Below are 25,529 nucleotides of genomic sequence, written 5' to 3'. Positions count from 1 at the left end.
CTAAACTGATCTTTTGTATATAAAGAGAATTGAAAATGAATCATGATGTGATTGGAAGGGGAGAGGGAGCGGGAAAGGGGAGGGTTGTGGGTGGGAGGGAAGTTTTGGGAGGGGGAAGCCATTGTAACCCATAAGCTGTACTTTGGAAATTTATATTCATTAAATAAAAGTTTAATACAAAAAAAAAACAAAAAAACAAACAAACAAACAAAAAAAAACAAATGGTGCTGGGCAGAAGCGGTGGCTCCAGTGAAGGCTTTGCCCATTTAATCGTAGATGCAAACAACTGACCTCCTGTTGAAACCAAGATTTGGAAGACAAAGGAATGTCCAGGCAGTGGCCAAGGAAAATAAAAAAAGCTAGTAAGCCTTGCTCTACCTTGCTGTGGGGAGCAGGAATAGAACATGACCTGGAAATGACACCCTGTGTGATGGCCACTTGACCTCCTAGAATGAGTGGACATTATCCACACAACGAATAGCCACTACCTTGCTCCAGACTATATTTATCATAGCTTTGTGGCCGATGTTAACCGCTTCAGTTTCCCTGTAAGTAGGGGAGTACTAAGTAAAAGCTATGCTCCACCAAATCTGGTGTAAGAGGTCAGGGCAACCCTTTTGGCCTCCTGTAGTATAACCTCAAGATAAACCCGTTGCTTGTGCTTCACCCAGTGATTGGGGTTTGCTATTGTGAGGAATCAGATTGATTAGTAGGCAGTCGGTGGAATTTGGGGTATAAAATGCTGCTTCCCTCCAAAAGGCTATCATTAGCAGGAACAAAATGTCCTCCCTCCTGCCTTAGGAATATCCAAATTTACCATGAGAATAGTGAGGCAGTGGTGATCACTGTTTATTATGAAAACAAGTTACCTATCCCACCTGTCTGGATGGTTTTTTTATTTTGTCATGTGCAAGCCAGATAAGTGAAATAATTGTAAATCAGGTATTTTGATGGGTTTTGTCCCCTCCTGCTAGCTAAATGTCAATCTGATTGTCAAGTCCCCGCATTCCCCCGCCCCAGCCTTGGAGATTGTACTTAAAAACCCCAGTGCCACTGGGACCTTTGGGTTTTGCTTCTCTTCCAGCCCCTCTCCATGCCACTCTGGCTGGAAATCTTTAGCTCTAATAAATCTTGCTTCTAAACCTTTAAATCTCACTTTTCTCTTTGCCTTGGCTGCTTGGAAATTCTTCTTCCGTATGAGATAAAGAACCACAGCCGTTTTCCCGTAACACAATTGTTGGTACCACTAAATTTATCTTATAACCCTTAGCCTGGTAGCTACAAACATCCTGGTGAACTGGACACGCACGGCAGTCACAGTAGCCAGCTGATTGACTTGTTGGTGTACACTGAGCTGCCTGTCCGCTCTGCAACTGACTAACTTGAAAGATAACTGCAGCCACTGACCAAAACTGGATTTGACTGAAAGAATGGAGTTATGTAATCTGTTATAACACGTAGTCCAAGAGCAGTATAATAAAATGTGGCCAGAATTGGGGCTGCAGAGGCTGTAGTTTCTATCGAAGTGTCAAAGTCTATAGAATAAGCAAGAAATGAGTCCCAAGTGGGATGGACTCCTGCATCTTTATGTGTAACTGTACAAAAATTACTAAAGACACCAAGTGAGGAAGAAAGAGTCATCAAATTATAGTTGTGTAATATCATATACCCTGGGGTGGCTTATGGGCTAGTGGATCCTATGGATGGCCTTATTTACTTTAGAGTTGAGTGGGATACTGTACATATGGATGATTCTATCTACATGGGTGATGGACCACCATATTTTTACAGTTATCTTCTTAGGGAAGACTTTAAGGTCTCAGACTGTGTAAAATACACACCAAAGTGGTGTTATTCACTGGTTCTGTTCTCCCTCAACATGGCTACAATAGTCATTCAAATTGCAGATACTGCTTTGGCCCTACATATAGCCAGGGTGTTTAAGGCAAGCAACAAGGTTCTAGGCCTTTTAAATGATGAAGTGTAGAAATGAGAAAGCTTGTCTGACAGAATCACATGACATTAAACAGCCTTAGAGCATCCCAAGGTGGTACACTCCACGCTGTGTGTATATACCAGAAGCCCATCATAGTGTAACCCAAACCCTTGCTGAATAAAAGCGAGAAATATTGCACATGAAGCAGCTGACCAGGAATCCTCTCTGAGACAAGTATATATCCCTATCAGATGAATGGTGGACAGCCTTTGCTCTCCAGGAAGATAACTGACATAGAGTGAGGCAAAGAACCCTGAAGGAATGAAGGAGAGTCAGAGACATGGAGTCAGTCAGCCTCCCTAGCTGCTGGGTTAGCTGGCAGGCCCAGAAGCCGATACATTTTCTGCTAGTCAGAAGAACCCAAAGGCTGATGCATTCTTGCAGTCACTTGGCCTGGGAATCTGATGCATTCTCTGATATGTAACTCCTTGGCTGCCTGCCACTGTCGTCAACAAGCATAGAAAAGAACCTGAGGGAGAACTGTGTGCACACTTCTTTGCTGCAGTTCACCTGCCGCTGCAAGCAAACAGATGTGTTTCTTGTGTAGACTCACACACTGCTGTGAGAATAAAGAAGTAAGAATCTACAGAAAACTCTGCAGTTTTTCTTTGGCCTGTCCAAATCTGGACCTAGTTTTCCTGGATCTGAGCTCCTGCATTGCCATGGGCATTAACAGGAAATGAGACAGGAGGCAATGTTGGGACTCAATGGCGGCACTCTGCTATGGGCTGCAGGCAGGAGCTGTTTAACTTGCTGAACCATAATGCCTATCCCCAGTTTATAATTCCCCAATTTATCCATGCAAAAATGATGTTTATGTTTTCTGCTTAATCAATATACTCAGAGAGAACCAGTTATCTAATAAATATTACAGTCATTGTAGGATGTCTTTCACTGCCTCTTCATCGCCCTTTCTCATCGCTTGCAGGTGCTTGTCACTTTCCCGAGCACTGGTGAAGTAAACAATGTGCTGTGAAGCCTGCAGTGATGGAGTCATCTATTGATTTGTTTAATTCACCTTAGCTGATCTGGACAGCAGAGCGGCTGCTTTGTGCTGATGTTGTCCATTCTGCTCCCTTGTATTTATAAGGATGAAGCTGGCCTTCTCTGAACATAATTGTGGAACAACAAGAGTTCTACCTTCCTTGAAAAGGAAGGTCTTTTCCATACCCACGTATAAACATGGACTTTCCTTAGTTGGTTGTGTCTTAAAATGGCCAAGTCCTTGTTGCTTTTCTCCACTGTTCTGAACATGTCGTGTCCATGCATACAGCTTAGTGTCCATACTGAATGCTGGTGTTCTGGAATTTTCTAAAATGTTGAGTAAAATTATTTCCAGCAGGACACCTTAGGTTTTGGCACCAACTCATATAACTGTGTACATGATGAAATACAACACCTATGATTATATTACATTACATGGCAAAAGGAATTGGCACATAATTAAGGGTAATAATCAATTGATTTTTGTATAAGAATAGATTGTCCAGGTTGACATACTATAACTATATGAGTCATTTAAATACAAAGTGTTTTCCCAGAGAGATTTGAAACCTTAGAAGGATTTATAGAATTATTGCTAGTATGAAGATGGGAAAGAGACTTACAAGAGAGAATAGCATAGCCTAGAAGCTGAGAACATCACCTAGCTTAAGCCAAAAGGCAGCCATGTCCTACGTCTTTTGACAACTCAATTCTGTCAACAACCTGCATGAGCTTAGAGGCAAATTCTTATCCAAAGCCACTAGTGAAAAGCTGCACACTGGCAACACTTTAATTTCAGCCATGTGATGCTTTAAGCCAAGGATACACCCAATTCAGTACAGAGCTTGATTTATAGAACCAGGAAGAAAGAAACCAATACTTTTTCTTCAATTGTGAATTGTTTAGTTTGTGCTATTTTGAGGTAAGTGTTACATAGAAATAGAAAACTCATACATTAATTTTCCTATGTGAGAGTTTCCTAGAATAGTAAAACCACATGCATGAAGACAGTGCAACAAAAGGTCACATTAATGTAGACAGCAAACTGAGCAAATGTCCCTGGACTCAGTCTCACTGGGATTGTTTCTTCAACTGCTATGAACAGGAAGCCCACAAGTAAATATTTCAGTTAAAAAATATATAAAAGAAAGATGCTATTCATGGCACTAAAATATTCATTAAAGGGGGAGGTTTTATTATAGGCATTATATTTTTCTGCTAGTAAACTTATGAAATGCACACAAATGTGTTAGATTGTGTGTATATATATACGTATATATAGTAGATTTTTTTAAGAATGACAGACTAATATTAAATATTTTCCACAGAGTGACAATATGATGGATGATTTGTACAAATCAAATTCTTTGTATTACATTTTCTTTTTTTCTTACTTTATACCTGAACTAAACTTAGCTATGAGAGTGTATTAATGCCATTTATTTCACTTTTAATGTAGAAGTCAGACAAGACAATATCTACAGAAGGGAAATATTTTCCAAGTTATTTATACTATCCATTGTAAATTTACATTTATTTTATTTGTACTCCAAAAGGATTATGTAATTAAAAAAAATAAAAATTTTCCTAAACAATATTGAGCACAATATTGAGCATACATCTAAGAATTAGAACAGTATTTGAGGGACTGGTGTTATAGCCCAGTGGGTTAGGCCACTGCCTGTGATGCCAGCATCTCATAGGAATACCCGTTCAATTCCCTGATGCTCCTCCTCTGATCCAGCTCCCTGCGGGGGCACCTGGGAAGGCAGCTGAGGATGGCCCAAGTTCTTGCACTCCTACTGCCCATGTGGCAGAATCTGATGGAGTTCCAGGCTCTTGGCTTTGGGCTGGTCCGAGACCAGCTGTTGTAACCATTTGAAGAGTGAATCTGTAGACTGAAGATCTCTTTCAATCTCTTCCTCTTTCTGTGTTTCTACCTTTCAAATAAAGAAAATAGATATTAAAAAAGGGAATATTTGAAATAATAAATAAGATCTAATGGTGAGCTTAATAATTTAGAAATTAATCATTTTAATCTTGGAATTTGATTTTTATAATATTACATTTTATATTATAAATACTTTTTATTTATTATAAAAGCATGGCTTGCTTAGAAAATTATTTTTAAAAAAATCAAAATTATCTGTGAAACTTGCATCCATGATAATCATATTAATTTACAGGAGCACATGCTGGGGTATTTAATTCAATGTGATAAGATTTTTAATGACAGAGATTTGAGTCTATGATGAATTTTTAAAATTTGTTTGATATATTTGCTCTACATTTTTAAAATTTATACACATACACATATACACACACATTACACGTTAGCAAGTCTCTGTGCAGGAAATCCATCAATGATTTGGAATTGCACTGAATCAGACATCAATACTTGCATTTGAACCTTATATATATTTTGTGTTGGTTGTTGTGCAGTTCGTGTCAAAAGGGACAATTACTTCATCAAGGGCTTTGAATAAAGCCTTTCCAATAGATTTGATATTTAAGATGTTATATTTTTGAAATTTACGAATATGGTTAATAGTTTAATTAAATAATTTCATTATGCTGCTTGTCTCATATTAAATATTCATTTATATTTTGATTTCAATTTTAAATGTTACATTGATTTTTAAATTTATATTAAAAAAGCATATATTACATTTATACAGTTTTAAGAACATAGATGATACTTCCCATACTACCTTCCCTCCCTCTTGATCTCATCCTTCCTCCTCCTTTCTTTCAAATTTGTTTTTTCACTTTTTTCTATGACATAGTTATTTTATAATCACAAGTTTAACCCTCCAAGAAAGAAAAAATTCAACAAGTAAGTAGAAGAAAAACCACTGTTCCTCAGGAATATAGAAAAGAGATATAAACAGTAATCAAATCTGAAAAGTTTCACTTGTGGGCTTAAATGTTTTTGTTCTCTGTATGTTAGTTTTCACAAATCATGGAAAACATATGCTATTTGTCTTTCCTGGACTGGCTTTCTGCACTAAGCATAATGGTCTTTAAATGCATTCATTTTGTTGTAGAAGACATTACTTCCTTCTTTTTATAGCTGACTAATAGTCCTTCTTGTATGCTGCAATTGCTTTTTCTAGTGATCAGTTAATGGACATCTGGGTTGATTCCATATCTTAGCTACTGTGAATTGAGCTGCTATGAACATGATGGGTACAGATAACTCTTTTGTATGGTGATTTCATTTCCTTTGGGTAAATTCCCAAGAGTGCTATGGCTGGGTCATATGGCATATCTATTTTCAGATTTGTGAAGGATATCCATATTGTCATCGGTAATGGTTATACTATTTAACACTCCCACCAACAGTGTATTCGGGTACCTTTTTCTCCACATCCTCACCAGCATTGGTTAATTTTGTTTTTAAGATGGTCGTCATTATGACTGGAGTGAGGTAAAACCTCACTGTGGTTTTGATTCGCAATTCCCTGATGGCTAATTATCCTGAGCATCTTTTCAGGATTCTGTTGGCCTTTTGTGTTTTATTCTTTGGTATCTGTTCATATCCTTATCCCATTTCTTAACTGAATTTTTTGTTAGGTTGTTGAGTTTCTTGAGTTACTTATACATTCTGGATATTAATCCTTTATCTAATATATAGTTTACAAATATTTTTTTTCCCACTCTTTCAGTTGTGTCAACTTTGTTGGGTGTTTCCTTTGCTGTGAAGAAGTTTCTTGGCTGGATACAATCCCCTTTGTCTATTTTTTGCCTTTCTTGTCTATGCTTTTGGGATCTTCTCCAAGAAATGTCCGCCTATGTCTTACAGTGTTTCCCCTGTTTCCTTTAATAATGTGATGGTCTCAGGTCTTAAGTTTAGATCTCTGGTTCATTATGAGTTGATTTGTCTATAGGGTGTTATGTAGGGGTCTTGTTTCATACTTCTGCATGCAAAGATCCAATTTTCCCAACTGCATTTTTTTGAAGAGACTGTCTTTTCTCCAGGGAATTTTATAAAATTCTCCAATATTAGTAGGTTGAAGATTCAGGGATAAATTTATGGGTCTTTAATCAGTTTCATTTGTCCACATGTCTATTCTTGTGTCAGTACCTGGGTGTTTTGATTTTAACTGCCCTGTAATATGTCTTGAAAGTTGGTAATGTGATATATCAAGTTTATTTGTGTTGCTTATGATTTCTTTAGTTATTTGAGGTCTCTTATGGTTCCATGTGATGCTCAGGGTAGTTTTTTTCTAGATCTGAGAATATCTTTTATATTTTTATTGGGATCACATTGAATCTCTAGATTGCTTTTGTGCTGTATGGACATTTTAATGCTGTTAAATCTTAGAGTTCAGGAAAGTGGAAGATTTTTTTCATTTTTGTGTGTGTGTCTTCTTTTTTTAGTTAATGTTTTGTAGTCTTATTGTAGATATATTTAATATCCTTGATTAAATTTAAACCAAGTTACTTAATGTTTTTCTTTTTTGTAGCTACTCTGAATGGGACTGATCTTACAAGTTCTTTCCCAGCCATGGCATTGTGTATGCAAATTCTATTGATTTTTTGTCTTGGCTATATCCTACAGTTTTGCCAAACTCTCTTCTGTATTCCAATAATCACTCAGTGGAGTCTTCTGATTCTCCTATGTATAGGATCATATAATCTGCAAATAGGAATAATTTAATATGTTTCCCCATTTGTATCCTTTTACTTCTTTTTTTGTTGGTTTGTTTAATAGCGCTGGATAAAACTATCAGAACTATATCGAATAGCAATGGTGAGAGTGAGAATCCTTGTCTGGTTGCATTTCTTAGTGGAATGCTTCCAGCTTTCCCCCGTTCAATATGTTGTAAGCAGTGGTTTTGTCATATACTGTTTGACTGTATTGAGATATGTTATTTCTATATCCAATTTGCTGAAGTTTTATTTTGCATCATGACAGGATATTGTATTTTATAAAATACTCTCTCTGCACCTATAGAGATGATCTCTTTTTTTTTAGATTTGTTTATTTATTTTAAAGGCAGAGTTATAGAAGCAGAGGCAAAGAGAGAGGGAGTGAGGTCTTCCCTCCACAGGTTCACTCCCCAAATGGCCATAATGGCCAGAGATGGGCTGGTCCAAAACCAGGAGCCAGGAGCTTCCTCCGGGTCTCCGATGTTGCTACAGGAGTACAAGTACTTGAGCCATCTCTAACTGCTTTCCCAGGCCATAGCAGAGAGCTGGATTGGAAGTAGAGCTGCTGGGACTTGCAGTGGTGCCCATATGGGATGCTGGCACTGCAGGTGGTTAAGTTACCTACTACACCACAATGCCAGCCCTGATCATATGTTTTTTTTTTCCTCATCTTGTTAATGTGGGGTATCATGTTTATTGATTTGCTTATATTGAACCATCCCTGCATACCAGAGGTAAATCCTAGTTGGTCCAGGTGAATGATCCTTTTGATGTGCTGTTGGATTTGATTAGCTAGCATTTTGTTCAGGATTCTTACATCTATATTCATTAGTGATATTGGTCTATAGTTTTCTTTCTTGTATCTTTTTCAGCTTTTGGAATTAAGGTGATACTGGATACACAGGAGTTTGGGAAGATTGTTGTATATGAAAATGCTCCATGTATTAAGTGAAATTGAGAATGCAGAATATTAAAATATCCAATCAGAATTGTTTTTCCATTAAAATCTGCTATTGGTATTTAGCAGTAAAAATAACTTGACTATGAAAAATATTTAATTCTTTCTATCTCCCATTCTCAATAGTATTCAGGCAATTTATAGATATTGTTAGTAACATGAAAACCTAGAGAAATAATGCATTATGTCTCATATTGACAGTTTGTCCTAACCTCCCACATCAAGGAAACTAAAACATTTTCTCAAAGCTAAATATGGTGAAATTAATATTTAATATGTAATCTAATAACTATTATTGTATATGTTTATGCTATAAATTCTATGCCTGGGTTGCATTTTTATTTTTAAAGATTTATTTATTATTTATTTGAAAGGCAGAGTCACAGAGAGAGAGGAGAGACATATATATGGAGAGAGAGAGAAAGAGAGAAGACAGAGAAGGAGATTTAACCTCCATCAGCTGGTTCACTTCCCAAATGGCCACAATGGCTGGTGCTGGGTCAGACAGAAGCCAGGAGCCTGGAGCCTCTTCCAGGTCTCCCCTGTGGGTTCAGGATTCCAAGCACTTTGGCCATATTATTCTGTTTTCCCAAGAACATTAGCAGGGAGCTGGAGCAACCATGGGATGCCAGCATTGCAGGAAGCAGCTTTACCTGCTATACCACAACTCTGGACTCTGAATTGTGTTTTTTAAACTTTCTCTATTATTCTAAATATGCTGTCACATCATTATGACAATCTTTTTTATATTATCACTGTGATTGGAGCTTTTACTATCTACCTACAGTTCCAATAATGTTAGCTCATACATAAGAAGCATACACTTTAATATCTACATAAAAACAGATGTTAACTTTCTAATTATTATTTTGGAGATAGATTTCACACTGCACAGAACTGTTAGGCTGTAGTGGAATTATTCTGGTTACTCTATTTAGGTCACTTTAAATGTTTCCTCATAATTTGTAAACATTTCAAGTTTGAAATGTTGTACAATACATGAATCAAAAAAAAAAAAAGAAAAGGAAAGAAGAGAGAAGGGAGGAAGAAAGAAAAAAGAGAGTGAGACAGAAAGAAAAACACATTTGTTAATGGCTTCAACTAAACCATAGTTGTTTGAAAATTTTATATTGATAATTGTATGAACTGAATTATGAATATGATGCATACAAAATATAAAATAGCTTGCAAACATCCTTAAACTACACCCAAAGTAACACTTCAAAAACACAGGTGCTTGTGTATCATATTAATCTAGTGCACAGAACCTCCCTTCACTTTCTAAAACACATGGAAATCAGAGAAGTTATCAAACTAGTGTAGATAATTGATACCAGGGAATTTTGGTTCCAGCTGAACTTCTGGAAATGTCTTAGTGCTGAAAGTTTTACCAAATTGACTGCATGATATCTTCTTTAAATGTTATTTTTAAAATTTATATGAAACTTATGAGGAATTTTTAAATATTTTCTCATACAGAGTATCTATGTTTTATTTATTTATTTATTTTTTAATTTTTTTTGACAGGCAGAGTGGACAGTAGAGGGAGACAGAGAGAAAGGTCTTCCTTTGCCATTGGTTCACCCTCCAATGGCCGTCGCGGTAGGCGTGCTGCGGCCGGCGCACCGCGCTGTTCCGATGGCAGGAGCCAGGTGCTTCTCCTGGTCTCCCATGGGGTGCAGGGCCCAAGCACTTGGGCCATCCTCCACTGCACTCCCTGGCCACAGCAGAGAGCTGGCCTGGAAGAGGGGCAACCAGGACAGGATCGGCGCCCCGACCGGGACTAGAACCTGGTGTGCCGGTGCCGCAAGGCGGAGGATTAGCCTACTGAGCCACGGCGCCGGCTAGTATCTATGTTTTAAAAAAAGGGTTCACTTGAGGGTCTAGTATTGTGGTGCGGTAGATTAAATGACCATCTGCATTGCCAGCCTCCTGTGTCACAGGGTTTGAATAAAAACAAACTTAGATTAGTCAAGCCCCTGCAACTGTTTTGTGTTTTGAGGAGCATGCACTAGCATGTCCTTGACAGAGAACTTCTTGATTTTTCTGGTGATTCTTGTTCCTTGCTGACATAATTGACTCCCAGAAGTAGATCATTTGTATTGACTAAGAAGGATTACCTGTTATTAACATTTTCTGTTATTGTTAGAAAGCACAGTGGACTTTATAAACTTTATTTTAAACACAGAAAGTGGCGGGGATTGGGTAGAAAAATAACTTATCCATTGGTTCATTCCTCACTGCAGTAACAGCCAGGGTGAGCCAAAGCATGGAAACAGGAGCTCAGTTCACAGAGCTTGCACAGGAGTGACAGGAACCCAACTATCTGAGTCATTACCACTGCTCCCAGCAGCTACATTAGCAGGAAGCGGGAGTCAGGAGCTGGAACCAAATATTGAACTGCATTGTAGATTGTAGATATCTTAACTGACATCTTAACTACAGGGAAAATTCCTCCTCCCAAAAAGTTAGTTTTGACTCATTTCTAACCCAACACTTCCAGTGTTGGCATCCTATGTTTTTGCAATGACAAGACTAATTCTGCTTGATGCTTTTCTCACTTAATTACCAATTATCACTATGCTTCTTTTCACAGCTTCAGATATAATCACTTTACATCCGAAAGGTAAATCGCTTCCTGTTGCACTCTTGTTTTCTGTTGGCAGTCTGTCAAAGAATCATGCTGCTTATATATTTTTACCTAGCACAGATATTTATACAGAGTGTGTGCATATCTTAAAAATAATTCCTGTTATCAAATGGCAATTTGTAAACAAAATCATGCATTTTCATATATACTGAGAAGCTTAAAAGATCCGCATTTTAATTGGTTTATTGTTAGAAAACCATGAAAAAGCTACCTTCTCATAAGGAAAAACTAACACTTATCCGAATAGATTCTTTTTTTTATAAAAAAAGATTTATATATTTATTTGAAAGGCAGAGTTACAGAGATACAGAAGGAGAGACAGAGAGAGAAAGAGGTCTTCCTTCTACTGGTTCACTCCTCAACAGCTGCAACATTTGGGACTATACCAGACTAAGACCAGGAGCCTGGAACTCCATCAAAGTCTCTTACTTGGCTGGCAGGGTCCCGAGCAATTGGGTCATATTCTATTGGTTTTCTAGGGACATTAGCAGGAAGTTTGATCAGAAGCAATGCAACCAGACTTGAACCACACTTCTAAGGGATGCTGGCATTACAGATGGCAGCTTGACCTGCTGTGTCACAATGATGGTCCCATCCATTGAGTTCTTTATTTTATGATGTGGCATCTGAATAAGCATTGCAAGCTGGAAAAAACACTGCACATTATTTAAAATGTGTAATTTTTATATGTAAATATTATTATATGCAAGTGTGCATTATATATATGTATGTATGTATATATATGTATGTATATATATGTATGTATATATATATACATACAGTGTTTTTCTTAAAGTTATTTGTGTAGCATCTTGTAAAATGTGTCTCAGTACTTGAAATCTCCCCCTAGCAATTTTAGCCTCCTGGGGTACCAGGATAATCTAGAAAAAGTAATGACAAAGGGAGTTTGTAGAAACTTGGGGAATTTATTATCTTTCTGAAGAGAGAAAACTCTCAGTAGAGAGCAATTTGATTTCTGAAGTGTTTCCCAAGTGAGTACGAATCACATAAAACACTTCTTCCTAAGGTACCCGGTTAGGGATTTTTTTAATACTCATGTTTTTTAGATTCTAGTAATCTGTATGATATCAAAGCAAATAGAAAGAATTTCTTGAAGCTCACGTTTTGTCTAACATTTATATACCATGATTCTTTGTTGATTAAAGATGTAAAGGATATATGCAAGAAGAATATTGTGAATTTGCTTGCAGCTTTTAAAATGGATATCTCAGTGATGGTCTCAAAATAGAAGGTGTATCAGCCAGGGGACTTATAGGGAAATTCATTGTGATTGTACTGCAAAATTCATGCATTAGGAATTTATATGCTTGTTTTCATATATGTGTGTGCACAGATACAGTCTTACCATTTCATGTCTATTTTATATATGAATTAAAATGTAAAAATATTGGGATTTAACAGCCTAATTTTATTTTAATATAAGTATATGATACAAAGTTTTTGTGATCATTGTTTTAGTCAAATGCAAATATAAAATAAATGTGTATATACAGTGAATTGGATGATAAACATCTCAGGTTGAACTAGAAATATAGTTGTGGGAAAGCACTGGTTTGCCAGTCCCACTTCTAGGACATAAGACATCAACTTTATATTCCAGTTTACAATCTGGCAAATGAGGTGTTTGGGAGTCATTTCTCTGTCCTAACAAGAAATACAATCATGGTAGTAGCATCTAAGGAGCATAGATTAAGACACCTGCATCTGGTAACTCAAGAAGTTTACTTAGACTGCAATTTTACATAAATGAAGAGAGGAAGAGCAAGCTAGCAAGCTATGGGAACTTTGTGGAAATCACCTTATCTAAGGGTCTTAATCCCACCAATGAGGAAGGTGCTCTCACCATCTAACCACTTCCTATTACTATCACATTGGCAGCATCTGATTTTTGAAGGGGTTACATTTAAACCATAGCAAACACTTAAATGAAATGAGATTTCAAACCATAAAAAGGCATAGAGGAAATTTAAAAATATATTGCTAATAAATGGAGACAATTTGTAAGTGTTATTTCTGGATGACTCCAATTATATGAGGTTATACAAAAGGCAAAACTATAGAGAAAGGATAAATGGTGGACAGGAGGTAGAGGCAGGGAGGGAAAAATAAGTAAAACATAGAATATTTTAGAGTAAAAAAATATCCTGTATGATACTATAGTGGGGGTACATGTTTTGTATTTTCACTAACCTAGTGAATGTACAACACCAAGAGTATACTTTAATGTCAACTATGGGCTTTAGGTGATAGTGCTGTGTTAATATCAATTAATTAATTGTATCAAAGCATCATTATGTGCAGAATTTTGCAAGGGGAGGAAGCTGTGCATATGTGGAGCCAAAGAGACTATGGAAAATTTTTACTATCCCATTCAATTTTGTGTATACCTAAAATAGCTGTAAAAATTAATTCCACTCAAATATATATAGATGAGATAGATAGATGATAGATAGATAGATAGATAGATAGATAGATAGATAATATTTATAAATTGAAAAGTGCTGTAGGGATTACACATTTTAGTCTATGCTATTTAACTAGTAGCAACATCTTTAGATGTAGTTAATTATGAACGTCATTTTATTTAAAAGAAAACTTAAGCATGTTAATTCGATAGCTTAAGGAAAAATAACTATTAAGTTACGACTTGTAAATTGAACTCAAAGTTTTTAAGAATCACATCCCATCCCTCATGGAATTAATTCACTGTGCCAAGGACGGCAGGAAACAATTGATGACGAGATATTAAAGATTAAATATTCTACTCTATTATGAAAGGAATAACAAACACATTCCCATTTGATCCTCCATGTTTGATAGAACCAGGCTCTGTACACCGCTGTCTACTCTCGTCATTCCTGAACTACAAATTCTGTTTTAAAAGTCTCCGGCATGGATGTCCCCAGATATTATGCCAACACATAACATTTGAGGATTGTGCTTACCAATCCCAAGCAGCTGACTTCTACTTTGATTTAGTTGCAAATTTGATATTTTTGTCAGCATTTCCTGAAAGAAAAGAAACAATAGAAAATCTTCCTACTGAATCCTCTCAGTTTAACAATGCATCAAACCAAAGAGTAGGAAAATGACATTATTTTTAAAGACTCCCATCTTTTGTGTACCATTATTTTCTCATCTTGAGATAATGAAAGAACTAGTTTGCCAATTGATTACTCTGGTCATTTTATAATATGTGCATGTGTCATGCAAAAACATGTAATTTCTGACCCTGGTCACAAAGAAGGTTAGTGTTTTAAAGCTTTGCCTTATGCAAAGTGGTTGAACTGTTATTATTCTGATTTCGAGTCTAGAATATGAGAGGGCTAATAATCTCCAGTAAGATCTCATTTAGCCTTGAATTCACATATAAGAAAATCAACTGCCTTGGAGATCTGATGCTGAGAGATTCTTAGAGTACGTAAGTAAGAGAGTGGCCCAGAATAACCAAGACTTACAATCATCTAGACACATCCTGATGTTTTGGTGACAACAGCTAGGGCCATTCAGACAAACCACTTGATGAATGACAGTCCATGCTACTTTGAACAGCAGAGTATCTTGCAAAGACCAAATCTAATTCCTGACTCACTGAACGATGGGATATAATAGAATAGTAGCTGCAAGCCACTGATCTTGGGTTATACTTTCATATGCAGTAAGAGACAGTGAAAACAAAATTTGTACTTGAATATTCCTACAAAGCTTGCTATTTTGTTAAGATAATGTGAAGCCTTTCCTTTAATAAAAGCCTATTCTCTCATGTCATCATGCTTATAGGGAAACAAGGACAAATACAGATTTTTTTCAGTTAATAACTAATGGCTATTCTGACTTGGCTTTGAGGATCTGAGGACCTAATTACAAATGTGTAATGACTATACCTTGGTTCCACTGTGATATGGAGTTAGGTGAAACAATCTAACAACTAAATTGATGCACCATGCTAATATATTGGGCTACCAGTATTAGCATTATTTCATAGGCTCTTAATAGTATTTCCTCCATGCAACATGGCCAGAGGTAGTTACAGGGACATTTTTAGAATTATATGTTTGTGACCACATTGAAAGATCATTGCCTACCCATACTTTATGCTTCTACCCTCTTCTTCCAACCAATTCAAATGTAAGAGCACTGGATTGTTGGAACTTAATTGCAGCTCCAGGAAATACAGAAAATATCATTTTTAGCTTGATATGAGTGTTTCCCCATACAGAAAAGGAAGTGTAATGAAGGTTGAAGAAGTCAAACTTCACCATAACAGGGTATTTTCAATTTTAATATAGATAGTTCAAATTTTTAAAAGAAATATTCATTAAAGTCTTTGGTCTTCTATTTTTAATTTACCTTGCATTCCTGAAAACTAACTCTATCATTCCATTGCTTTAACATACCTTCAATTTTAAAATCTTTTTTGGTGGCTTTCATTTCTGTAATTTACAAAAGATTTTTCACCTCTGCATTACCAACAGATATATTCAGATGTCTACCTTAAAACATTCTTCAGAGCCAGCGCCGCGGCTCACTAGGCTAATCCTCCGCCTTGCGGCGCCGGCACACCAGGTTCTAGTCCCGGTCGGGACACCAGATTCTGTCCCGGTTGCCCCTCTTCCAGGCCAGCTCTCTGCTATGGCCCGGGAGTGCAGTAGAGGATGGCCCAAGTGCTTGGGCCCTGCACCCCATGGGAGACCAGGAGAAGCGCCTGGCTCCTGCCTTTGTATCGGCGCGGTGCGCCAGCCAAGGCGGCCATTGAGGGTGAACCAATGGCAAAGGAAGACCTTTCTCTCTATCTCTCTCTCTCTCACTGTCCACTCTGCCTGTTAAAAAAAAAAAATCTTCAAAATTCTTAAACGATTGGTATAAACCAACTCTTCTGTTGTATCTATCTACCTCATTTTCATCTAACCCCTTTATATTAAACTATCATCACTCCTTTTATAGTAACTGTTGCTAGGTTTCCTGAATAAAGATTTTTTCCTTCAAGGTTCCATACTATTTTCTATTCAATAACATTTTATACTTCTTGATAGCCCCTTAAGTTATCTCTGTCTTAAATTTTATAAGGGACATTGTCGTGGAATAATGGGTTAATCAACCTGCTGCAGTGCTGGCAGCCTACATAAGCAGTTTAAATCCTGGTTGCTCCACTTCCAGTCCAGCTCCCTGCTGATGCACCTGGGGAAGTAGCAGAAGATGGCCCAAGTGGTTGCTCTCCTAATATCCTAGGCTCCTGGTTTCAGCCTGACCCAGCCCCAGTTATTGGAAAGGGATCCAGCAAATAGAAAAACCTCTCTCTCTCTCTCTCTCTCTCTCTCTCTCTCTCTTTGTTTCTCTCACTCACTTGCTCTAGTTCTCTCCCTTTCTTGCTCTCTCACTCTCTTTCTCTCTTATTTTACCTTTCAAATAAATAAGATAAATATTTTAAGAAATTTACTGTTACAAAATGGAATCTGAAACTGATCTTATTCTTATTGAGCACAAGCTTGTCTAATCATTTGCTAGTCCATGTTTTAAAGAATTGTCTGTTTCCATTTGTCTCTTTAACTGAAGTACAGTTAGTATCTAAAGTAATTATTTTGTCTATCATAAAATATCCAATTCCTCTATTTCAAACAAAGAATTCTAAAACCAAGAATTCTTTATAGTTTCTCAAATAGCCTTTGTTATGCTAATCCGCACTTCAGCCTTTGGTAGAAAAGGAATATCTGTATAAAGTTTAATGAATATATTTTATGAGAAACTACGTTGGCTGATAGTCAGAAACACTGAGTGGTAATAAAGTTGTCTTTATCTATCTTCGTCAACCTGAGAAAAAACTTTAACCATTATAAATTTCAGCCTCTCCAGAAGTTAAATACAATCTTTCAATTTACTTAAATAAATGAATTTTTTTTTTTTTTTTTTTTTTTTTTTTTTTGACAGGCAGAGTGGACAGTGAGAGAGAGAGACAGAGAGAGAAAGGTCTTCCTTTTGCCGTTGGTTCACCCTCCAATGGCCGCCGCGGTAGCGCGCTGCGGCCGGCGCACCGCGCTGATCCGATGGCAGGAGCCAGGTGCTTCTCCTGGTCTCCCATGGGGTGCAGGACCCAAGGACTTGGCCATCCTCCACTGCACTCCCTAGCCACAGCAGAGAGCTGGCCTGGAAGAGGGGCAACCGGGACAGGATCGGTGCCCCGACCGGGACTAGAACCCGGTGTGCCGGCGCCGCAAGGTGGAGGATTAGCCTGTTGAGCCACGGCGCCGGCTTTAAATAAATGAATTTAGTAAATGAGTATGTATATCCATTCTTGCAGAGTACTTGTATTTTAATCTAAGAATTCAGCACTTATAAATGTTTATTTTAGATTGTATGCTTCATCTTGCAACAAATCTAAAGGGACACAGTAAAAGAATATTTCTTCTATTCATGAACCTCTTAATTCAGCTTCTTAAATGTTTACATGCTTAATTTCATCAATCAGACATTTAGAAAGAAATGAAAGCCAACTCTCCAGAAAATTTTACTTCCCAGGTGGTGTTGGCATTTAATGTGCTGGAAGTAATATAAATTACTCATTTAAGAACCATTGAATAGGACAATGTCTTACAGAAAACACGAAAATTAACCAATATATTTAAGATAACATTTAAAATGTATATATGACTAATTTTAAAGATCAAATATGGAAGGAAAGAAAATATAAATGATAATAAACATTCTGAATTGTAACCCATATAAAATCATGGAAAGATGGAAATAGTATAAAAACATGGTGCTACACAAACATTAAATATATGTATTTAAATAAGCCTAGGGTAGTAAATTAAGTTTTGAGTTTTCTATAGTAGGCTTTTTCTATTAAAAAAGAAATAGCAACTTTCAATATAAGGAAGTTATATAAAGGGGAGTCATTTTCTTGAAAGTAATAGCAAAATAAAAATAGTTTTATATTTTACTCACAAGTGGACCACTTTAAAACTTTAGCTTAACTTATGGAAAAATAAATAGGCATTACTTATTTTTTCTCATAGAATTTTATTGCATTTTTCATTTTAGTACTTAAACATGAAAACAAATAGTTGAAAAAGATAAATACGTAGAATGAATTATATCATTGAGGATGTTTTAAAAAGTATACAACTGATTAACACCTTACTGAAACTGGACCTTCTACCTGAAAATATAATTACTTTGTCCTTTTTTTCCTCTTCTTCATTTTATGGTTTATTGGGCGATTTCAACTTGTGCTGTCCAGGTTCCATAAGTGACTATTCAAGCGTGTCTCTCAAGAAGTGGCATATACAGTACAGGATCTGTGGTCATTTTATGGAAGCATAATTTGTATAAAATAGATTATTTTCAGTTATTCAGTGTTCACAGTTTAGTCAATTTATCTACTGGATACTGATTAAAAAAATTTACTTATCTATTTGAAAGGCAAAGTTGAGAGAGAGAGAGAATCTAGTGGTGCAGGGTCCCAAGGACTTGGGCCATCCTCAGCAGCTTTCCCAATCACATTAGCAGGGAATTGGATCAGAAGTGGAGCAGCTGTGACTCCAATCTGTGCTCATATGGGATGCGGACTTCACAGGTAGAGGCTTAGTTCACTGCACCATGCAAGCCCCGAGTAGTGATATTTGAGTTAAGCTCTGAAACTTCAATTTATTAGTGATGATGGATATTTTTTCTGTTATATAAATATTTAATATAGATACTTAGAATGCATTCCATATTACATATTCCAATGATATAAATACAAAAAAATATACCAGTGAGAATGAAGTCATTCGGATAGGCCCTGATCCTATATAAAAAGGAGAAATTTGGAGACATAACACAGGAAGAATGCATGCTACACACCAAGGTAGAGACTGAAGTGAGGCAACCATGAGCCAAGGAATGTCAAAGATGGCCTGCAAATCACCAGTCTGGTTCATTCCCAAACAGCTGCAACAGCCAGGTCAAGGTCAGGCCAAAGGATTCAGGAACTCCATGCTATTTGCCCACGTGGGTGGTAGAGAGCCAGGCACTTTGACCGCCCTCCATTGTCTTTCCAGGCTCATTAGAAGAAACTGGATCAGAAGCTGAAGAGCACTGGCAGCTTAAACAGCTGTTCCCCTACTCTGGCCTCAATAAATTAAAAACAAAACAAAACAAAACAAAAACAATTGCATACTGTTAACCCTAGAACACCTATGTGCAAAATTAAAAAGGAAGATGAGCTAAATGCCAATTGAATATCATTGACATTGAAAACTAATATATATACACACACATACATACATACGCACACACAAAGGAATAAAGAAAGTAAGGAAAGCAGTAAGAATAGGAAAACAGAAAAGGCAAATGAGACACATGCAACAAGATGACAGACAAGCCTTTTTGAAAGTAATTGCCTTAAATGTAAACAGAATGAACAATTTGATTTATCAACCAAAATTGCTGAACTGGAAAAGAAAACAGCACTGAACAATTTGCTCCCTAAAAGATATATAAAAGACAAATGTGTTGCATGAATGCCGATTGTAGGCATAAATTATCTCAGGTCTTCTTTATCTGAATGTGTATTTAGTTTGCTCTCACTTTTTTTTTTGTTGTTGTTGCTCCAGGATCTCAAATAGGTCAGGTCTCACTATATATGACAAAAATATTTTCAAGTGTGCCTTTCAATAAAGGAAAATGTCACTTATATCCTGTGCCATTTGACTTGTTAGAATCTATTATTTGTGTTTTCTTAGTTCTTAAAATTTGATGTCTGTAATTTATTTCTTTCATAATAATAATGACACTGGAATGAGCTTCCACAATCTGAATGTTTATTCTTAACTTTATTCTCAAGTGCAACACTAAAATTTTTTAAATCAGGCTCTGTATTTGACTCAACTAGTAATTTTTGGAAAATAATTTTATATGGTTTTTCTTGGTGTGTTGTATTTGCACCTTTATTTGAAGGGCAGAGAAACAGAGAGACACAGGCAGAGAAAGAGACAAAGAAAACTTCTTGTTAATTCACTCCCCAAATGCTACAACAGTGAGGGCTGGGCCAGGCTGAAGTCAGAGCTCGGAAAACCTACAGGTCTCCCATGTTAGGAGCTGGGACTCAACCACTTACATCATCACCTGCTACATCCAAGGTTGTAAATTAGTAGGAATCTGGAATAGTAATCAGAGCTAGAGTGCACTCCCATACGTAACCTAAATATACCAAGTGGCATTTTAAGAGCTGGGCCAAATGCATGCTCCTGAAATATGGAGTTTTAAATGCTGCTTAGGTAATACTTTTACTAATCCTTGTCTCTTAATTTGTGTACAAATGTTGTATACTTCAATTATGAAATAAATATTAAAAGTTAAATGAGATAGTATTATTAATACTTTATTGAAAACTGACTTGATGAAAGATTGTGCATTTTTAACAAAGTATATGAAATCTATACAATAGAATGCAGGAGTCCTTCAAAACGTTAACGGAAAAATGGAATTAAATATGTTAACTTTGGTACAAAAGTTTTTGAGGCCCACATGTAAGGGGATTCTTTAAAACATTCATGTGTGAATTTAAATTTTTGATCCCAAATAGACATGTTTTAATTTTTGTTGTGAACTTTTAAAGATCTATTTCTATTATTTATTCTAGATCATGGAAAACATATTATATCTGTCTTTTTGAGACTAGCTTACTTCACTATGTATAATGGTACCCAAAATATAATGTATTTGAGTGAAATGGACATTTTAAGAATCAATGACTTTACAGTCCTTGTCTCTTCTGATGAGGAACACTGCTTTTTTCTTCAAACTCTGTGTTGAACTTCTTATGATCGATCATTAAGTAAAGCAAAAATAGATATTTGTAAAAATTGAGTGGGAATGGGAAAGGAAGGAGGAAGCAAATGGGAGTGAGTCAGGAGGGAGGTAGGGTAGAAGTATCACTGTTTCTAAATCTGTACATATGAAATGCATGAAACGTATAATTTAAACAAAATTTTAAAAATTCCTTTGTAATACAGAGCAATGTAGCAGAGTCCAAAGTAATGTTGAATATTGTATTATTTTCAGAAATCCACATGTTCAAGCAATGTGGAAAAAGTATTTTGAAACTGTAACGAAAATAAAATATTGGGCTTGCTTTTCATAAAAATGCTTGAAATTGCTCAAAACAGTTTTTTTTCCTTTATAAAATGAAAGAATCCTTTGTGATTAGAAGGAACCAGATAGAAATTGTTCTCAGAAATTAGAAATCTGTGTAGTTGTCAGATAGAATAAACACAATTTCTGACCGAGTGACTATGTGACAGAAGCCACCTTTAGTTCATTACATTACTAGAGGATAACCAGTGAATGACAATTGTCACAATCCTGAGATTGCATTGTTATTAAGAAAAATGAAGAATGACTTAGGAAGCTCTTAACAGTAATATGATCCTTGTCCCTGCAGATGAGAGAAAAAAACTAAGCAGTTGCAAAATGCTGTTTGATTAGGAGGATTATGATTAATGATGGAACACATCAGGGTTTTTATGAGTCTTGTAGGGGATTACTCCAACTACAGACATTAATGGAGTGTTAACCATCACAATGCCTCTACCTCTTGATTTACTGAGGTGTAGAGGGGTTAATAAAATGATTTCTAACATACTCCATTTCAAGTTAAATCATAGTCTCCATTGAGATTTGCAGTATTAAAGAATCTAAAATATCAAATGGCAATGAGATGTGGTTTGCAAAAATGAAGATCTTTTGAAATGTGATAGTTATGCATGCAGTATGCTATAATTCAATTTATAGCCTTTTTTTTTCCCCCCCACAGGCAGAGTGGACAGTGAGAGAGAGAGACAGAGAGAAAGGTCTTCCTTTTGCCATTGGTTCACCCTGCAAATGGCTGCCATGGCTGGTGGGCTGCACCAATCCAAAGCCAGGATCCAGGTGCTTCTCCTGGTCTCCCATGCTGGTGCAGGGCCCAAGCACTTGGGCCATCCTCCACTGCTTCCCGGGCCGCAGCAGAGAGCTGGACTGGAAGAGGGGCAACCGGGACAGAATCTGGCACCCCAACCAGGACTAGAACACGGGGTGCCGGCGCCGCTGGCGGAGGATTAGCCCATTGAACCGCGGCGCCAGCCTATAGCCTATTAATAAATTTAATAACAAATAACAAATAATAGAGCTGTGCAGAGCAGTGATAATGTTCTGATTGCATCAATGTTGTGAGGCAGCTGGGTAAGCCGCCAGTTGGAGAACAATCATCGAATCTGGGAGTGTAAGTTTGATTCCCAGCAACTCTGCTTCTGATGCAGCTTCCTTCTCACACAACTGGGAAGGCAGTGGAAGATGCCCAAGTTCCTGGGCGCCTGCCACCCATGTGCAATATTCAGATGGAGTTCCTGGCTCTTGGCTTCAGCTTTGCCCAGTCCTGACTTTTCTGGCCATTGGGGGAGTAAACCAGTGAACGAAAGATTTGTTTCTGTCTTTTGCTCCCTCTGTGTCATGCTGTCTTTCAAACAAATAAACAACAACAAAAATTAAATCTAAAAAAGCCTGAAACCATTTAAAATACATTTTTAAGATGTATTTTTAAAAAGAATAAATTCAAGATTTTCCGTGAGAATCAGAGAATCTCAAACTATAGATATAGATGTTTCAATCTGTTATTCTGTTTCATTATTTTCATCTATAGATAGACAGACAGATAGATATACGATGGAAAGATAGGTAGATACTCATGTGTCATTAGAGTATTGGGGAGATTTAAGTTGCTCTCTAAGTAGCAAATCCAAACATTGTTCAAAAAATCTTACGATCATGGAATAGCTCTGTTAAAGGGCAACTTAAATGTTCCTCAGGAAAAATGCTTCTAGAGATTACTTCTGAGTTGGTGTACACAAGTCACATAATTTAATAATGAGAAAAATAAAAATTAATTGAGCTAGTTATTGACATTATTTTGTAAAGATTTACATAGGCTAATGACATTATAGATGAAACAGCATTTCAGAAAACTTTGTTCTTTACTTTAAGGAAATTTATACAGGTAAAGAGGATGACATAATTTGGGAAGGATCAGTTTTAGAAAGTTTGTTTATAGTAGCTTTAACTCCTTATCTCTAAACTGTTATTTTTCTAAAGTAGCTAATAAATTGCCTGGCAATAAATATCCAGTCAACAAATTAGTGTTTTCATTATTGTAAATGTATTTGCAATCAATATTTGATTATTCATTATTTTTAAAAATAAATTTATTGCTATTGGTCAATTTGAAAAATGTTATTTAACAATAGGGAGAATTTACAAGCTGAATAATTAAATTCACATTCTAAAATTTTTCAGTCTGCTTACAATGTGCCAGAATTTCACAAGCTGCAGAAAACATAGGATAATGTAATGCCATCTAAACCAAATTTAAGTTCCAAATTTCTTAAGTTTTCTTGTGCTTGCAGCATACATCTTAAGTACACAATCTAAAACAGATACTGACTTGTTTCACTGCAGTCATATCATTAAAAATCTCTGTGTTGAAAATGTGTTACATATGAAAGGTGAATGACAGTAGAGATGAGATTATATGCATTAGAAAAAATTAAATCTTTAAATAATATAAGCTTTAATCATTTTTGAATAGTTAATATTTAATGAGCCTTGTAGGTTAAGAAGCCACTAATTTTGCAAAGTTGTTTAATTTTTAATTTTGTGGAGTCCCATTAGATGGATGTGACCACAAAATATTTAGCTAATTTGTTAAATGCTCTTTCATATATATCACAGATACATTGAATTAAACATTAAGAAACCAGCAATAGCATTGTGAATATATTATGTGGTTTAATTCATTTAAACATCCTTTGTTTAAAGGATGTTAAAATATCATCATTGTATTTACTGCATTCGTATTCATTCAAAATGTGGTTACTCAAATTTATCTCTTTGTGCATTTTATTAAAAGTACTTTTTACAGGAGACTCAGGCAATAATATTTGGCCTTTTGCCAAGATCAAGTGTGATAACAAACTAAAAGAAGGTGGTGGTGGGGGGGGTGGAGTTACATCACAAGAGAGAGTAAGCTGTGATAGTAAAGATTCTTTCTTTAACTTCATAACTTCAATTAAATTAAACCAGCTTTATCATCTTACTTATTTTACTTCAATATTAATGTTTACATATATTAGAATTTATGTCTATAATATTAGATTGTAAAAATGTTTAACATTATCAGAGATATACTTTTCAATACAAGAGAATGATCTGAATACATTGACAGCATTTATGCAAAGTGTATGTTGGATGTCACATAGTTTAAATTAGTATATATTTGAAGAAACACTTACAAATTGATATTTTACATCCAATAACACAACACTGGTAGGCATATGTACAAATACATTGAACTCCAATGCATAATAAGCAGGAAGACCAAAGTTGGTGTTAATGAGCAAACCTGGAGAACTATCATTACAAAGAACATAAACTTGTTCTTGGTTTCTTTTATTAACGACAGAAAATAATCATTAATAATAGTTGTTGCCAAACTTGGCTTGACTTTGAAGTTCCTAGTGCTGTTTTAGAAAGAGTTTTATAATGGCAGCAAAGTTTCTAAGTGCTTTAAACAAAGTCTTTATAAATGAAATATTCTAGGGAGAAAAATTACATGGGTTGACTCAAAACTGTGTCATATAAATTGTGATCAATGCTATATTAACCTTCTCACTTCATTGCTAGATTCATTTCATATTTTACTCATATTTGCTCTGAAACTTTGTTTTAAGATTTTATTTACTTATTTCAAAAGTATAGTTACAAACAGTGAGAGGGAGACAGAGAGAAAGGTCTTCGTTCCATTGGTTCACTCCCCAAATGGCCACAACGGCCGGAGCTGCGCTGATCCGAAGCCAGAAGCCAAGTGCTTCTTTCTGGTTTCCCATGTGAGTGCAGGGGCCCCAAGCACTTGGGCCATCTTCTACTCATTTCCCAGGCCACAGCAAAGAGCTGGATTGGAAGAGGAGCAGCAGGGATGAGAAACGGCACCCATATGGGATGCCGGCGTCTCAGGCTGAGGATGAACCTATTGCACTACAGTGCTGGCCCCTGCTCTGAAACTTTAAGAATGTCATGAGACATTGATTATGTTTCATTTCTAATTTTGAGACAACCAGCAATGCGACCATATAAATGATTCTAACATAATCACTGTGCCTTCAATGAACAATGCACTGAAAATGACCTCACCATTAGCTTCAACATTTAAGAACCTTCATACCACATTGGTTTTATGACTTTTCTGAAAATTC

The sequence above is a fragment of the Lepus europaeus genome, chromosome 15 (assembly GCF_033115175.1).
Source record: "Lepus europaeus isolate LE1 chromosome 15, mLepTim1.pri, whole genome shotgun sequence".
NCBI lineage: Eukaryota > Metazoa > Chordata > Mammalia > Lagomorpha > Leporidae > Lepus > Lepus europaeus.
Note: the sequence above shows the minus strand (reverse complement) of the source record.